Raw genomic sequence first — 17,169 nt, 5'->3', positions numbered from 1 at the left:
TTTGGGGCAGCTCAAAACATTCGAGGTTGAAAAACTGGTTACTGGTTCATCTTTATTAATTCTAATGGCAGCAACATGCTTTTTAAAATCAAAAACCACTTCAGGTTTCTCATTATTTCCTCATTGTTTGTTCCTATGAAACAAGACTTTAATTTCTGTCTTGTGAGGAGGAGATCTGACCTCTTCCATCGTCTCCACAGCAGCTGCAGGTGTGTCATGCTCCAGCTACTTGGGAAAGGCAAGGAAGTGGCTGAAGGCTGTGAGCCGACTCTGGTCAAAGACAACACTGTTTGGCCAGAGTGTGATCCAGAACTGCTTGCTTTTCTCCAGGATTAGCATCATGCCGTTGGATCCTCTGCTGTGCGTGCACAGAGGGTTGTAGATTGCAAATGTAATGCTGTTCTGAAGCAGTGCTGCATTCAGGGTCCCAGAGTTTCCAACACACCCAGTGAACCTGAGGTGGTAACGTCTCTTTACAGGGGCTGTGAAGATGCCTGCAGTGGCAGAACAGAAGTATACAGATGCCAATGCTTGAGAAAGGATTGGATCATGCATGAAAGTAATTCACTAGATCTGCAGTTCCTCAGATGCTGGAACCACATGAAGACTCTTGTGTTCACTCTTGCAGCCAGCAGCAGAACATTTGATGCTTTTTGTTGACACCTGAGACATTTTAGAGTTAGCAGAAGCAGCCAAACCAAACGGCAGCGCTTTTCTTTGGAGTACTTTTTTTTGGAACGGAAAGAACAGCCGTAACCCGCTTTCTTGTTTGGATTCTTCTTTGTTGGATTGGTTGGAAAACCCAGAGTGGAGTATTTATGTTGAACGGGTCGGACTCTAGAAAAAACAGGCTAAAGAAAACCCAGACTGGTTGATATAACAAATATTTGGTGTTTTCTATTGTAAACTTGTATTCACATCTGTATTTGTTGTACGAAAGGATTGTGATATTTGAGTTGGTATGGTTTAAACATTGAACCTTCATAGGGTGCAACAGTACTGAATTTCCCTTCGGGGATGAATGAAGTGATTCTATTCTGTTCTATTCTTTAGTTGAACCAGTAAAATGTGCCCAACGTGGGGCTCAAACCCACAACCCTGAGATTAAGAGTCTCATGCTCTACCAACTGAGCTCGCCAGGCACCGAGATGCCAGGAATTTACTTTCACTGTCAAGAAAAAGGAAAGGAAAATATAACAATCCCAGATGCCTTGTCTGGGGCTCCAAGTGGTGATGGAGAATCCACCCACAACTCCATTTGTGCTACTCTTGCATCTGCCATGCCAAACTCTTCCAGAGAACTGCCTGTTACTATTGAGGCAGTGTGGAGCGCCCAGCAGTCAGACCCTGAGAGCAAAACAATATATCAAAATGTGATGGGAGATGTAGAGGTGAACACTAATACCACCTTTACCGTATTGGAGGACATGGTCTACCGAGTGGTAAAACTACCTCACAAATCTACTTACCAGGGGTCTGTTTCACGAAGCAGGTTCACTGAAAACTCTGAGTTTCTTAACCCTGAAATGAGGGAAACTCAGTTTTCCGTTTCACGAAGCGAGGTAACTTAACCCTGAGACAGAGGGGTAACTCTAGCCTGTTTCACAAAGAGGGGTAACTTCAACTCTTGGTCAGTTACCGCAGAAACAGACTCTATGACTCTAACCTGGTCACCAGCAGGTTTATCTGAGAAAACCTCCAGTTTCTCTCCGTCTCCGCCCTCTTTCAGCCACACGCTGTTTCATTTCCTCATTCATTCAGTCAGTAAGCGAGCGAGTTTTGGCGTAGAACAGCTTTTATTAACGATCCAGTGGATAAAGGAGCAGCATTACTGCACAGATAATTAAATATTCGTCGGTAGATTGTTATCAGACCGAGCATAAATGTTCTCGCATTTCCGGACAATTATTGGTTTGAGCGGTACCGTTTCGTAATCGTTTCAAGTCCATAATCTACATAAACAACCTAATCCGTCCTTACATTTACATTACCAACCAGTCATGCTCTCACATCCAGCAGATATTGTGTGTTGCGCTGCGGTTCTTTGCAAATGGAAGTTTTTATATGATGTCGGAGATCCAGAGTAAGACAACTGTATGGAGGAGATTCAGAAGTGTTCAGGCCCTGAAACGACTTTTACCATCATTGTGGACACAAACCTGTCAGAACATCAAGGAGGATCCACAGGATTGCAGGTGAATGATGTAGAGATCTGTTAAATTCATTTTAAATCATATTCTGTTAATGACATTGTGCTGCAGCCTCAGACTGGGATTAGTCATTTTAATTTCTTTTAGGATTTCCCAGTGTGATTGGCTGCATAGATGCACACACATCCCCATCACAGCTCCCTCACATCATGAACAGGAAGTCCATTCACAGCATAAATGTGCAGGTAGGCTACAGGTAGACTGACTACTGTTTCTAAATGTTAAAGACTGCATCATAGTTCAACATCTGTCATTCTCTGCACTGTCCAGATCATATGTGATGCTGCATACATCATTTCTAATGTGGAGGCCACGTGGTCTGGGTCTGTTCATGACTCCAGGATTTATGGAGAGTCTAACCTGAGCAACAGACTGCAGCGTGGTCAGCAGCATAAAGATTTTCACAATAGAATTCTCTTGTCTCCCTCCTTTAATATGCTCTGATGTATCCACTATACATTACAGGAGAGTTTGATGGCCTTCTGCTGGGTGACAGGGGTTACCATGACAACCCAGGCTGATGACCTCATACCCTGACCCTGAACCAGGCCCCCAACAGAACTTCAACCGGACTCACTGCAGGACCAGAGCCTGGGTGGAGATGACCAAGTAGTTAACATAATTCACCTGTGACCATCACCACCTCTAACTTGTGCTCCAGTATTTCTATTTCCAGATCTGCCCTCCTAATCTGTTTTTTTGGATTTTTCTCAGCAAATGCAGTTTGTAAATCTGTTTTACTGATAACTGGGAGTACATAGAGGATATTAAATTATACAGTTGTACATGAATTCCACAGAATGAAGCTCTGGTGTTTCCTGAACATCCATCTCACTGTGTCAGTCTGTGCAGTGGAAGCTGAGGAACCATCCTGCTGCTGTCCAGCCATGCTCTGTTAAAAAGGATGAGAATGTGCAATACTTCAGTGTAGGCTAAATGTCACACTCTATATTCCACCCAAAATGTGAATGAGAAGAGAACTATCAGTAACATAGCTCTGTATAAAACTTAAACTACCATTTGGATAAATGTTTGGAGTGTTGCCTACTTACAATTACAAGGTCTGTTGTGGTGTGAAGGGGCCAAAAGATAAAAAAAGACACAAAAGAGAACTAAATAACCATATATATATATATATATATATATATATATATATATATATATATGCATCCATGACCTTTTATTCCACCGTTTTACAGGCATCTACTTTCTTTCTGTTGGCTGAGCAGAAGTCTATGTTAGTTTAAATAGGCTTAATTATTTAACAGGACATGATATGGATGCAGACATTTAGGCTATGTGTGGATAAAACAACTGCACAGTCAAACAGCCACTTAATATTTAGGCTACTTTACAATGTAAAACATGATCAACATGTCACAGCTCCCTTCTCCTCTGCCCTGTATCTTCCCCTACAGCTCGGTGCCTGAGTGGAGTCTAGCTTCTCAGCTGACTCCACTCAGGCAATCAACCACCTCCACGGCTCCCGGACAGCTGACGATCATCTCACTAATGACTCACCTCAACAATAAGTACCGGCTCAGCCTTTCACTCCCTGCCAGAGTATTGAACAAGAACCACACAGTTCAGTTCACTCTCTTGCCTCTCACAAAATCTGTTTTGAGTTCTTACCTTGTTTTCTTACGTTGTTTTTTCCTGCCTCCACACAGTTCAGCTGTCCGGGATCCCTGCCATTCTCCTTCCCCTCCGGCTCTCCCCAGACCAGTCATCACCGGTTTCCCCTGCCTGGACCCCCCACTTCTGCCTGGACCCCCACTCCTACTTGGACCCCTTCTGTCCCTGCCTGGAACCCCCCGCTCCTGCACCCTGGTTTTCCCCCACCAAGCCACCATTTCACCCCCCAGCAATAAAACACTTCATTCCAACCAGCCTTGGTGGTGTGGCTCTCTGCTCGGGTCCAGCCCTCCTCAGATCGTGACACAACATGAAGTACCTCCGTGAGATAATGCCGAGGTCTGACCTGTTTGAACGATGTTTTTATATTTCATCTTAAGCTTCTCCCCAGCGGGATTCCACCTAAATGAAATAACTTACTAGGCTACCATTCAGACAGTTTTTTTCCCTGTAATATTATTACGATTACAAAGGACTACATTTAAACTTACGCATTGATCCGGGCTGTTCTCCACGCCGTCTCTCTCTCTTTTACAGCTGCAGCGGTGTTGCACTTCTTTCTAAAAACGTGTTCAAACTCGCCATATGAGCGCGTTAAAAATTCCATTTCAAAAATGCAGCCTTTTGCTTCCCCATTTCCATGGAGACTCGTTGAATCGGGGTTCCATTGATGCTGTCTTTTCAGAGTTGCGGTGCACGCGCTTAACTCCGGGTCAAACTACTCCAAGTTAATTAAACCAACTCATATCAGCCGTTGTGAAACCGAAAACTCAGAGTTTTCTATCTCAGAGTAGATCAACTCAGAGTTGCGGAAGAAACTCAGAGTTTCTTGAACCTGCTTCATGAAACAGGCCCCAGCTATACATATGTAGAGCCTGCGTTCACACCTGCTGACGGTATTCCACCAAGACCATCTGGCTGGCCATCTTGGAAGGTACAAGACCTACAGAAGGATGCAGAGTCTGGTTTACTGGCCAAAAATGAGCAGGGATGTCAAGCAGTATGTAACACATTGTCAAGTCTGTCAACTATACAAACCAGCAACCCGGTCTCACAAGGATTCGTGAAACTGTCACGTAAATTAATCTATGGTTACGTGTGCACCAACACGATTTCTCATATTTTACGTGTTGCTCACAACGAAATTCAAACCAATGTATTTCAAGCGGAGGACTTTTCATGCCACTCAGAACGTATTTCAAACGAATATTTTCAATGTAAAAGCGTTGCGAATCCAACGCTATATTTTGCATTACATCGTCCCATATATATAATGTGATGCCTTTATTTTTGCTGCAGGATTTGGGTATTTGAGATTAGAAAACGTTAGTGTTTGTTTGTTTGCAAACGGGTTGGATTTTGTTTTCATATCTGAGTCTTAATCACACCTGAATAGAACGTTTAATTAATCAAATATTCCTCGTGTGTCATGTTTCTCCTCGGTCAGATTTAAGCGAGTTACGTAGGGCATTTTGAATCGGTATATTATATTTTTAATGTAAAAGCATTGCGAATCCAACGCTATATTTTGCATTCGCAGGGGCCGACAGTTAGATGTGGCTTCAGACCAAAATTTGTGTAAACGTTATTTGGCCGTCTGACCGACGGGCCGGTGCGCTGGTATTTATTAAATCATTTTGACGAGTGGGTATCTGATGCCTGTATAGCTCAGCACGTTAAGCAGGTGACTCATGTACAAGAGCTGGTCCCGGATGCGGGTTTGATTCCGGTCTGCTTTCTTATAATATTTGGGAAGTTTTTCATACACAAATGCAGATTTCTAAACAGACTGCTGTAAAACTTTTTAACATGATTGAAGATATCAAACTCATGGACAACTCCTAACCCATTGGACATTCATGCGGACAGACTCCTGTTTCAATTTAAAACAAAACAAAACAAAACAAAACGTGCAGCAGTTCGACACCTTTCTTCTTCGGTGGTGTCTGTGTAAAACAATGTCCAACATGCAAACAGCACACCTAGCGCCATGAAGCACAAAATGCAGGTGTAAATCAATGGGGTGCTGAACATAGTAATATTCATAGCGGAAATAATAGATAATAATAATAATAATAGGTAATAGAATATTCTGAAATTAAGCTCGACTGTAGACAGGTATTTTGCAAACACTGTGAACACACACACACTAATATATGTTAGAGAAGCAGATAATGGCAGTAAAGTCAATTATTTTAATAATTTGAAGAGACAATATATGATTACGCTATATACACATATATAAACAAAATACTGACTAATGAACACATATTTCTATATAAAACTATATATATATATATATATATATAATATCATTTTCTGACATATCATCTTTTAATATATATGTATGAATTATATTGATAGTCTATATGTGATTTGTATAATAATTTTCTCTGATATATAACTTATCTATTACATATATATATATATATATATGTGTGTGTGTGTGTGTGTGTGTGTGTGTGTGTGTGTGTGTGTGTGTGTGTGAATGATGTTGATACTCCATCTATGATTTATATGTATTCATTTTCTCTGATATATAACTTCTATCTATTGTTTCATATAAAAATATGTGTTCATTAGTCAGTATTTTGTTTATATATGTGTATATAGTGTAATCATATATTGTCTCTTCAAATTATTAAAATAATTGACTTTACTGCCATTATCTGCTTCTCTAACATATATTAGTGTGTGGGTTTACAGCGTTTGCAAAATACCTGTCTACAGTCGAGCTTAATTTCAGAATATTCTATTACCTATCATTATTATTATTATCTATTATTTCCGCTATGAATATTACTATGTTCAGCACCCCATTGATTTACACCTGCATTTTGTGCTTCATGGCACTAGGTGTGCTGTTTGCATGTTGGACATTGTTTTACACAGACACCACCGAAGAAGAAAGGTGCCGAAGTGCTGCACGTTATGTTTTGTTTTGTTTTTTTAAATTGAAACAGGAGTCTGTCCGCATGAATGTCCAATGGGTTAGGAGTTGTCCATGAGTTTGATATCTTCAATCATGTTAAAAAGTTTTACAGCAGTCCGTTTAGAAATCTGCATTTGTGTATGAAAAACTTCCCAAATATTATAAGAAAGCAGACCGGAATCAAACCTGCATCCAAGACCAGCTCTTGTACATGAGTCACCTGCTTAACGTGCTGAGCTATACAGGCATCGGATACCCACTCATCAAAATGATTTAATAAATACCAGCGCACCGGCCCGTCGGTCAGACGGCCGAATAATGTTTACACAAATTTTGGCCCGAAGCCACATCTAATTGTCGGCCCCTGCGAATGCAAAATATAGCGTTGGATTCGCAATGCTTTTACATTAAAAATATAATATACCGATTCAAAATGCCCTACGTAACTCGCTTAAATCTGACCGAGGAGAAACATGACACACGAGGAATATTTGATTAATTAAACGTTCTATTCAGGTGTGATTAAGATTCAGATATGAAAACAAAATCCAACCCGTTTGCAAACAAACAAACACTAACGTTTTTTAATCTCAAATACCCAAATCCTGCAGCAAAAATAAAGGCATCACATTATATATATGGGACGATGTAATGCAAAATATAGCGTTGGATTCGCAACGCTTTTACATTAAAAATATTCGTTTGAAATACGTTCTGAGTGGCATGAAAAGTCCTCCGCTTGAAATACATTGGTTTGAATTTCGTTGTGAGCAACACGTAAAATATGAGAAATCGTGTTGGTGCGCACGTAACCATAGATTAATTTACGTGACAGTTTCACGAATCCTTGTGAGACCGGGTTGAAACCAGAGAGCCGCAAGCCAGTGGGGAAATTACCACAAACAGAGGTTGAACGCCCCTGGGAGATGCTAGGTTTGGATTTAATGGGTCCTTTCCCCAGGAGCTCCAGTAGAAATCTGTACCTGCTGGTATTTGTGGATTACTACTTCAAATGGGTGGAGCTGATTCCACAATTATGAGATAAGCTGTGTACTTGCATCTCATTTTGATGGTTTATATGTGGTTATCTGTTGCATTAAAATTTGAACATTCCAGATTAAAGTTTTTTGTCACACGTGTGTACAGGATGTAGTAAAATACAAAGAAGCTGTTCCTCAAGGCTGTGCAATAAGAATGAGACTTATGAAAAACATTCTTTAAAATTGAAAGAAAGTCAGAATGTCATAAACAATGAGGCAGCTGTTGTGGAGCTGAAGTGCAGACATCAGTTATTTATATAACAACGGTTCAGTGGAGTTGACAGATGAGGAGCTGCAACTCTGATTTTTGTCAGAGGTCAGAGTCCTGACTGCAGGAGGAAAAAACTTTTACTGAGGATCTCCTTCATGTTCCTCAGACAGTGAGGAGGTCTGAGATGACCCAGTCCATCTCCAGGTGTAGATGGAGCACTGAGTCCTTGTTGAACTACCAGAGGAGGATCAGCTAAACACACAACTTCAGTTCTGCCTTTTTTTTAGCTGTTAATTTGTGGTGCTTGTGACCTAATTCCTGATTTGCTGCATTCCAAAAGATTCCCATGTTGTCGGCAGGATTCAAACCTGCACGGGGAGACCCCAAAGGATTTCAAGTCCATCACCTTAACCACTTGGCCACGACAACCACATAGAAGTTTGATTTTAGACCCAGAGAGGCTCCTGGTGAGCAGTTAATGCTGTAAAACCAAAAGATCCTCAAATTACATCACAGAAAAGCCTCAAATCACCATTTCTCACAAACTGCATCACCAGATGTTTTGTAGTTTAGGACTGAAGATTCAAGACTTTCTTTGACACATGCTCATATAGTTCAGACAGTGAAACCGTGATCAGCACCACACTATGAACACCAGTGTTAATTTTGTCATCGAGAACTTTGACAAAAATTTTTCGATGACGATCCTTTTTGCTTGTGACTAAGTTGTGATCAGAATGTAAATTTCAGAAGCACTGACGGGGGATGATGACGTCACTGAGCTGAGAAGTCGGACTGGCGCTGAGCTCCCGCTTCCATCGACCATAACTTTGATTTTTCCCACCACAGACTGAGGCTTTTTTACATTACTGACTGCCCTAATCTTCCCAGTGATGACAAGCAAGGAAAGTGGCTTGGTTCCACCCGAGAATCCAGGTAAATCTCAACAAACTACGAGGGGTCGACCGAACACTGAGGTGCAAGATGACTGTTCAGGTGCTAGCAGCGATTCATAGCTAGCTCAGGAAGTTACTGAGAGCGTCGGCAATATGTTAGAGGAGAAGCTGGCCACATTTACGAAAGCATTGGAGACTTTGACATCTCGGGTGGAAGGCAAAAATAAGAGACTGGATGAAGCTGAGAGTCGAGTGTCCACACTGGAGGACATGTTAGGTACCACCGAAAACAAGCTCCGGAAAGTCGAGAAGAAATTGCACATTCTCACTGAAAAAGTGAACGACATGGAGAACAGGACGAGACTGGACAATATCAGGGTCATCGGCTTAAAGGAAGGAGTTGAGGGTGAGCAACCTGTTGCTTTCTTTCAATGCTGGCTGCCCAAAATATTGAACTTGGATACTAAGCGGGGCATAATTAAAATCGACCGGGCCCACAGAGGGGTCGGTCCCGCTCGCAGCGACCGCCCTAGACCCGTCATTATCAAGCTGCACAACCCCAGCGATAAATAGCTGATCGTGGCTGCATTGAGAGAGTGACAACAGCTGACACGAGGGACAGAAGCTGTACATTCAACAGGATTTCTCAGCTCCAGTGAAGGAGAAATGGCGCAGCTTTCATAAGGTGTGTGAACGTCTAATTGGTCTCAACATTCACTTTGTCATGCGGTTCCCTGCCATCCTAAGCCTCACGTACAATGGAGAGAAACATGCTTCCCAGTCCCCCCGAGCTGTGCAGGCATTTGTGGATGGGCTGCCGTGAACTATGTGTTACCATTGGGTAAATATGCAGTATAATTTGTGATGAGATGTAACCTGACAATTTCAGTTTGAACTACTGTACTGAAGTTAGGACCTAACAGTACATGTTAAGCTTGAAAAATATCTAACTAATATTGTCATCCTGCACTTATGTGTTAGGTTAAGGCTGTAACAGATGCTACTTTAACTAAAAAGGCTAAAAGCTGAATTAAGATTAGTTTGTTTAAAAAGGGGATGTCTGTAACTCTGAGCTGTGGCTATTGCATCATGACTCATGAGGGGCAAGGGGTCTGACAGAATCTTTCTTTAAATACTGTATGTGGGATTTTTGTTGTGAATTTGTCTGGGTCATGGGAGTGAGAGTCTCATGAAGAGACTGACATTGTTGCTCTTCTTGGGTGCTACCTACACTTTCAGCGTCATGCAACCGCTTGTAACTGTTCCACAAACCTCGTTATTATGGCTGTGTTTTTCATTCTTTCTCAGACCCACTGAGGTTTTTTTCAGTGTTCAGTGCCCATTGTTCAGGGGCAGATTTTTTGTTTACAGTGCTCTGATCTGTAATACTACCTCTTTGCCACCGTTCTACCATGATGAATTTATATATGTTATCATTATATATCATTATTACTATTACTTTTCTGCTCACATCCTCAAATGTAATCCGGCCTTTGCATTATTGGGTTGTCTCATTTTCATTCAACAACATGCGTGACATTAAGATTATTTCTTTAAACGTCAAGGGGGTCGGCCATGTGGTGAAAAGACAGAAGATTATTTCCTTACAAAAGAGAGAGAATGCACAAATTGTCCTTCTACAAGAAACACATTTGTCAGATTTGGAGAACATAAAATTAAGGAGAGGCTGGGTGGGACAGGTGTTCTATTCTTCTTTCAGTTCACTTAGTAGAGGAATAGCCATTCTCATCCATAAGAAGCTACCATTTACTCTGGAGGAGGTTATTAAGGATGATGGAGGACGTTATGTTATTATCTCAGGTTTCCTTTTTGGGGAGCATATCCTCATTGGCTCTATCTATGGCCCCAGTGCATTTGAGCCTTCTTTCTTTTCTAGGCTGCTTGCAGCGGCATCCTCACGTTTAGCCCCCTTCACAGTATTCGGAGTAGACTTTAACTGTGTTCAGGATGCTAGTGTCGACCAGTCTCCATCAAAATCTGCTTTTATATCAAAAAGACTGCAAGGCTAAAAGAGCTAAATGCAGATCTGGGTCTCTTTGATATTTGGAGAATTGTAAATCCAATGACAAAAGACTACACTTTCTACTCCCATCCCCACCAATCTCTATCAATAATTGATTATTTTCTAGTATCTAGAGAGGTAGTAGATAGAGTTGAAGCATGCTCAATTGGAATATGTACATTCTCAGATCATAACCCAGTATCTATGACGATATACCCACCCTATCTCAATCCCTTCTGACGCCACTGGAGACTTAATTCGTCTCTTTTAAGTAGCCCCCCATTTTTGGTTTTCCTAGAGAAACAATGAGAACTTTTTAACAAACAAACAACATGCCAGATGTAAATCCCTCCCTATTATGGGAAACTGCTAATGGGTTTATGAGGGGGGCAATTATATCTTACACATCAGCTCATAAAAAACAAACAATTAGGAAACAATTAGAATTAGAATAGTCAATTCAAGATTTAGAGAAAAAATTTAAAGAGTCTCCATCTAAACATAACTTCAAAAACTTAGAAGAAGCAAGATTGGCGCTTAACTCTTAACAAGCAAGGCAGAGGCTTCTATCCTTTTGGCCAGACAGAGGCTATATGAACATGGCAACAAGCCTGGCCGCCTTCTTGCCTGCCTGGCAAAGGGCAGAAACGCCATTAATGTAATATCATCACTTAAATATAGTAATGGAGAGAAATTTTATAAGTTGGAAAAAATCAAAAGCATTGTGAGACAGTTCTACCACAAGTTATACTCCACCGAATGCAATACATCAGAGCAACTAAGGAAAACTTTCTGGATCAAATTAGTCTCCCTTCTCTTATGGAAGAACAACAGGAAATTCTGAATGGGCCGATTACCAGGGAAGAGGTACTGGAGGCTATTCGCACTCTTCAAAGTGGGAAAGCACCAATGAGTAGAGTTGTGGTGGGCCCTCTGACTGATATGTTTTTGGACTCCTTCAGAAATGGATGTCTCCCTCCCTCTCTAAATTTAGCGAATATCTCTTTAATCCTGAAGAAAAATAAACCTCCAGATGAATGTGTCTCTTATAGGGCGGTCAGTCTTATAAACATGAATAGCAAGATACTTTCTAAAGAAGATTGGAAAATTATTGACCTTCGCTTATAAATGATGATCAGACAGGCTTTATTAAGGGGAGGTTATCAAGTTCTAATGTGAGAAGGCTTCTTAATGTAGTACAGTACTCCTCATAGACACAACACCGGGCACTAGCTATATCATAGGATGCGGAAAAGGCGTTCGACAGAGTGGAGTGGAAGTTTATGTGGGATGTTTTGGGCAGATTTGGATGAGGGGAAGCGTTTATAAATAAATGGTCACATTTATATAGCGCTTTACATGATGCATCACATTTACCCATTCATACACTAAAGGCGGAAGCTGCCATGCAAGGCGCTAACCACGACCCATCAGGAGCAATTAGGGGTTCAGTGTCTTGCTCAGGGACGCCTCGACATGAGCACAACGGGCTGAGGATCAAACCGGCAACCTTCCCGTTAGAAGACGGCCACTCTACCCACTGAGTCATGCCATCCCCATTATTATAAACTGGATAAAACTCATTTATCATTCATCAGAAACCTGTGTCTTAACTAATGGCATGCGTGTATCTCCCTTTCCGCTTGGTAGAGGGACAAGACAGGGCTGCCCGCTCTCCCACCTCCTTTTTGCCCTCACTCTGGAGCCACTAGCGGAACAAATCAGGAATAGTCAGGAAATACACGGCATTACTTTAGGCAAGACCACTCATAATATAGCATTATATGCTGATGACGTTTTACTCAGTCAGGACTGGTGTGATGCTGCTTAGTTGGAACAAAAACCTGCAGCCATGCCGGCCCTTTGTGGAATGAGTTTGAGATCCCTGATTGAGACAAAATATCCAAAAATTACTCAGTGCAATACATTGCTGGATGATGTGCTAAAGTCAACTTTATACAAAGAAAAATCTGGTCAAGGCAATAAATGTGTGTGTGCACAGACAGACAGTACTCTTCTGTTGAAGATTACTTTGCATGAATATGAAACAGACCTGGACAAAAATGATGGTACCCTTAACTTAATATTTTGTTGTACAACCTTTTAAAGCAGTCACTGCAGTCAGGTGATTTCTGTAACTCTCAGTGAGACTTCTGCACGTGTGGACTCCTGGTGAGCAAACTGCTCCAGCTGTCTCAGGTGTGAAGGCTGTCCTTCTCCAGACTGCATGTTTCAGCTGCTTCCACAGATGTTCAGTAGGATTCAGATCAGGGCTCATTGGAGGCCACTTCAGAACAGTTCAGTGTGTAAGTGTGTCACTCTTCATCTCTTCATCTAGCTGCGTCGTGATGTTAGCCTTGCCTAGCATCGTTAGCTTAACGATGTTCTCCATATGTGCCCTCCTACTCTCGAGTTTCTTTATTTTCTCAGATAAATGTTTCATATCTCTTACTCCTGAAACAGTCCATGCCGTGTCTGTTCCAGCCGTTTTATAGAGCAAACATGGGAAGCAATATAAAGCATTTGCATGATTGCATCCAGCTAGCCAAGCCTTCCTCTTGTACCAATTACGAGAGAAGCCTCTTGTATAAAATTTACTTTTCTCGCTGGTGTGTTGACTTATTTTGATATTAGGTTGATCTGGGCCTCGCTGTTTCATTTTGAGTTTTTCCACCAATGTTCTCCTTTCAAATGGATTAAGGAGAAGAGATCATCCACTGACAGTCATTAAAAACTTTGAGCCCATATTTTTCAACATAATTTTTATTTTGAAGCCTGAAACTGGATTTTCTTCATATGAATCATTTGTTTAGCATATTGTCATACAGAAACAAAAATCTAAAGTTTCAAGAATGATTTCAAAATAAAGAATTTCACAAAAGAAAATGGCACCTGCCAAACACAAAGTCACAGCAGTCAATACCGAGTATGGCCTCCATTTGCTTGGATGCAGGCAGCAATCCGTCGGCGCATGCTTTGGACCAGGCTTCTGATTGTGGGTTGGGAACAGCCCATACGCCTGGCTACATCACTGTAGCTCAAACCGGCATCCACCATACCCAGTGCCCGGAGACGTTGTTCATGTGATAGATGCGGCTTGATGCTGTTCACTGGACTAACAATGGTGGCCTTTTTTGGGCCTTTATATAGGCCTTCAAAGCCCATTCTCAAATTGTGCAGATACTCACTGAGTATTGCTTGGTGTGTATTTGGTTCACTTTTGCAAAGTCCATCCATCCATCCATTTTCCTCTGCTTTTCTGGGGCCGGGTCGCGGAGGCAGCAGGCAAAGCAGGTCGTTCCAGAGGTCCCTACCCCCAGCGATGCTTTCCAGCTCTTCGTGGGGGATCCCGAGGCGTTCCCAGGCCAGATGAGATACATAATCCCTCCAGCGTGTACTGAGTCTGCCCTGGGGTCTTCACCCAGAGGAAGTCTCCCCCGAGGCATCCGAATGAGATGGCGAAACCACCTCAGCTGACTCCTTTCGACATGAAGGAGCAGTGGCTGTACTCCAAGCTCCCTCTGGATGTCTGAGCTCCTCACCCTATCTCTAAGGCTGAGCCCAGCCACCCTACGGAAGAAGTTCATTTCAGCCGCTTGTATCCGCGATATTGTTCTTTCGGTCACTACCCAAAGCTCATGACCATAGGTGAGGGTTGAAGTATAGATGGACTGGTAAAGCCAGAGCTTCGCCTTACAACTCAGCTCCCTCTTCACCACAACAGTCCGACACAACGTCTGCATTACTGCTGACGCTGCACCAATACGCCTTTCCATCTCACGCTTCATTTTCCCATCCCTTGGGAACAAGGTCCAGAGATACTTGAACTCCTTCACTTGTGGAAGCAACTCCCCCCAACTCAGAGGAAGCAATCCACCGGTTTCTGGCAGAGAATCATGGCCTCGGACTTTGAGGTGCTGATCCGCATCCCCGCCGCTTCACACTCGGCGGAGACAAGGGACCGCCCTGGTGGAGTCCAACACCCACCGGAAACGAGTTTGACTTTGTGCCGAGTATGCGGACACAGCTCTCACTTTGGTTATACAGGGACCGAATGGCTCGTATCAACGAGCCCGGTGCCCCATACTCCTGCAGTGCCTCCCACAGAGCCCCTCGGGGGACACGGTGGTAGGCCTTCTCCAGATCTACAAAACACACGTAGACTGGTAGGTCGAACTCCCATGACCCCCTCAGCAGCTCCGCAAGAGTAAAGAGCTGGTCTACTGTTCAGCGTTCGAGACGGAATCCGCACTGCTGCTCCTGAATCCGAGGTTCGACAATCGGTTGGAGCCTCCTTTCCAGCCCCCTAGAGTAGACTTTCCCGGGGAGGCTGAGAAGTGTGACACCCCTGTAGTTGGAGCACACTCTCCGGTCCCCCTTTTTGAAAATGGGGACCACCACCCCGGTCTGCCACTCCGCGGGTACCGTACCGATGCCCACGCGACATTGTAGGGATGTGTCAACCAAGATGGTCCAAGAATGTCCAGAGCCTTCAGCATCTCAGGGTGAATCTCGGCCACACCTGGCGCCTTGCCACCAAGGAGCTCCTGAGCTACCTCGGCGACCTCTGCCACGGATATGGACGAAGATTCGCCCAAGTCTTCAGGCTCTGCCTCCCTCACAGAGGACGTGTTTACCGGGTTCAGGAGTTCCTCAAAGTGCTCCTTCCACCGGCCGACAATATCCTCAGTACGGGTCAACAGTTCTCCGCCCCGACTGTGCACAACCTGAGCAAATCCCTGTGTTCCCTTCCTGAGGCGCCGGATGGTTTGCCAGAACCTCCTTGAGGCCAACCGAAAGTCCTCCTCCATAGCCTCCCCGAACTCCTCCCACACCCGAGTTTTTGCCTCCGCGACTGCCGCAGACGCCGCCCTTTTGGCCAACCGGTACCCGTCGGCCGCTTCAGGAGACCTCCGAGCAAGCCAAGCCCGAAAGGCCTCCTTCTTCAGCCTGACGGCTTCCCTCACCGCCGGTGTCCACCAGCGGGTTGCGACAGGCACCAGTGACCTTCAGGCCACAGCTCCGAACAGCCGCTTCTGCAATGGAGGCTTTGAACATGGACCACTCGGACTCCATGTCCCCAACCTCCCCCAGGATGCAGGAGAAGCTCTTCCGGAGGTGGAAGTTGAAAAGCCCATGGACAGGGTCCTCCGTCAGACGCTCCCAGTTCAGCCACACTACACGTTTGGGTTTGCCAGGTCTGTCCACCAGCCTTCCCCGCCATCGGATCCAACTCACCACCAGGTGGTGAGCAGTTGACAGCTCTGCTCCTCTCTTCACCCGAGTGTCCAAAACATACGGCCGCGCAGATCTGATGATACGACTATGAAGTCGATCATCGACCTTTGACCTAAGGTGTTCTGGTAGCAGGTACACTTATGAGCAGCCTTATGCTTGAACATGGTGTTCGTTATGGTCAATCCATGACTAGCACGAAAGTCCAATAAAAAGACACCACTCGAGTTCAGATCGGGTAGGCCATTCCTCCCAATCACACCCCTCCAAGTTTCTCCATTGTTGCCTATTTATTATATTATTATTGCCTATATATATATATATATATATATATATATATATATATATATATATATATATATATATGTATGTATATTAATGTCAGCTTAGGCAAAAAGTTAGTGTTAGCTTAAGTTAACTCCTCGCGCTTCTCAAATAGTGTGAGGACACCCACATATTAGGTTTCAGTCTCACCGTTGGCTTAAGGTTACTTACGTCTACATGTAATTTAATCCTAAAACTCACTGCACATGCTGTCGTATCAATCTCCATTTGTATATTTAGTTTGTCAGACACCGCAGGATGGCGGGTCTTCAGGTGTGTTCCAAAGTGGTCAAACAGCGTCTCTACAATGCCGTTAGTGGCTAAAAATATATGACAGCCATAGTGTGACTGGAGACACTGAAAGTGTGATTGGCTCAGTGTGGTCACAAGACCGTCTTCGCCTTCCTCGTTAGTATAGTGGACAGTATCTCCGCCTGTCACGCGGAAGACCGGGGTTCGATTCCCCGACGGGGAGTGAAGAAGGTTTTCCAGTTTCTTGTTTAGAAGTCTATCTTTCTGGAATGGCAGTCGGGGTGAAAATCGGCTGAAAGTTTGACCTTATGATGTGATCGTAGCTTTGTGCTACGTCCTTGAAGGCGTCACCAACCACTGGTTTCCGTAGTGTAGCGGTCATCACGTTTGCCTAACACGCGAAAGGTCCCC

The 17,169-nt window shown here is 43.5% G+C and overlaps 3 non-coding genes across 3 annotated transcripts; 1 reads left to right on the top strand and 2 right to left on the bottom strand.

Moving 5' to 3' along the window:
* Nucleotides 1-1,069: 1,069 nt before the first annotated feature.
* On the bottom strand, nt 1,070-1,142 carry trnak-cuu (transfer RNA lysine (anticodon CUU)). The gene has a single exon. It is a non-coding gene; the product is annotated as a tRNA-Lys (tRNA).
* A 7,233-nt stretch (nt 1,143-8,375) lies between these two features.
* trnas-uga (transfer RNA serine (anticodon UGA)) lies at nt 8,376-8,457 on the bottom strand. Its single transcript has one exon. It is a non-coding gene; the product is annotated as a tRNA-Ser (tRNA).
* Nucleotides 8,458-16,909: 8,452 nt separating this feature from the next.
* trnad-guc (transfer RNA aspartic acid (anticodon GUC)) lies at nt 16,910-16,981 on the top strand. Its single transcript has one exon. It is a non-coding gene; the product is annotated as a tRNA-Asp (tRNA).
* Nucleotides 16,982-17,169: the final 188 nt, after the last annotated feature.

The sequence above is a fragment of the Acanthochromis polyacanthus genome, chromosome 3, assembly GCF_021347895.1.
Source record: "Acanthochromis polyacanthus isolate Apoly-LR-REF ecotype Palm Island chromosome 3, KAUST_Apoly_ChrSc, whole genome shotgun sequence".
NCBI lineage: Eukaryota > Metazoa > Chordata > Actinopteri > Pomacentridae > Acanthochromis > Acanthochromis polyacanthus.
Note: the sequence above shows the minus strand (reverse complement) of the source record. Positions and strands in the feature narration are given on the sequence as shown.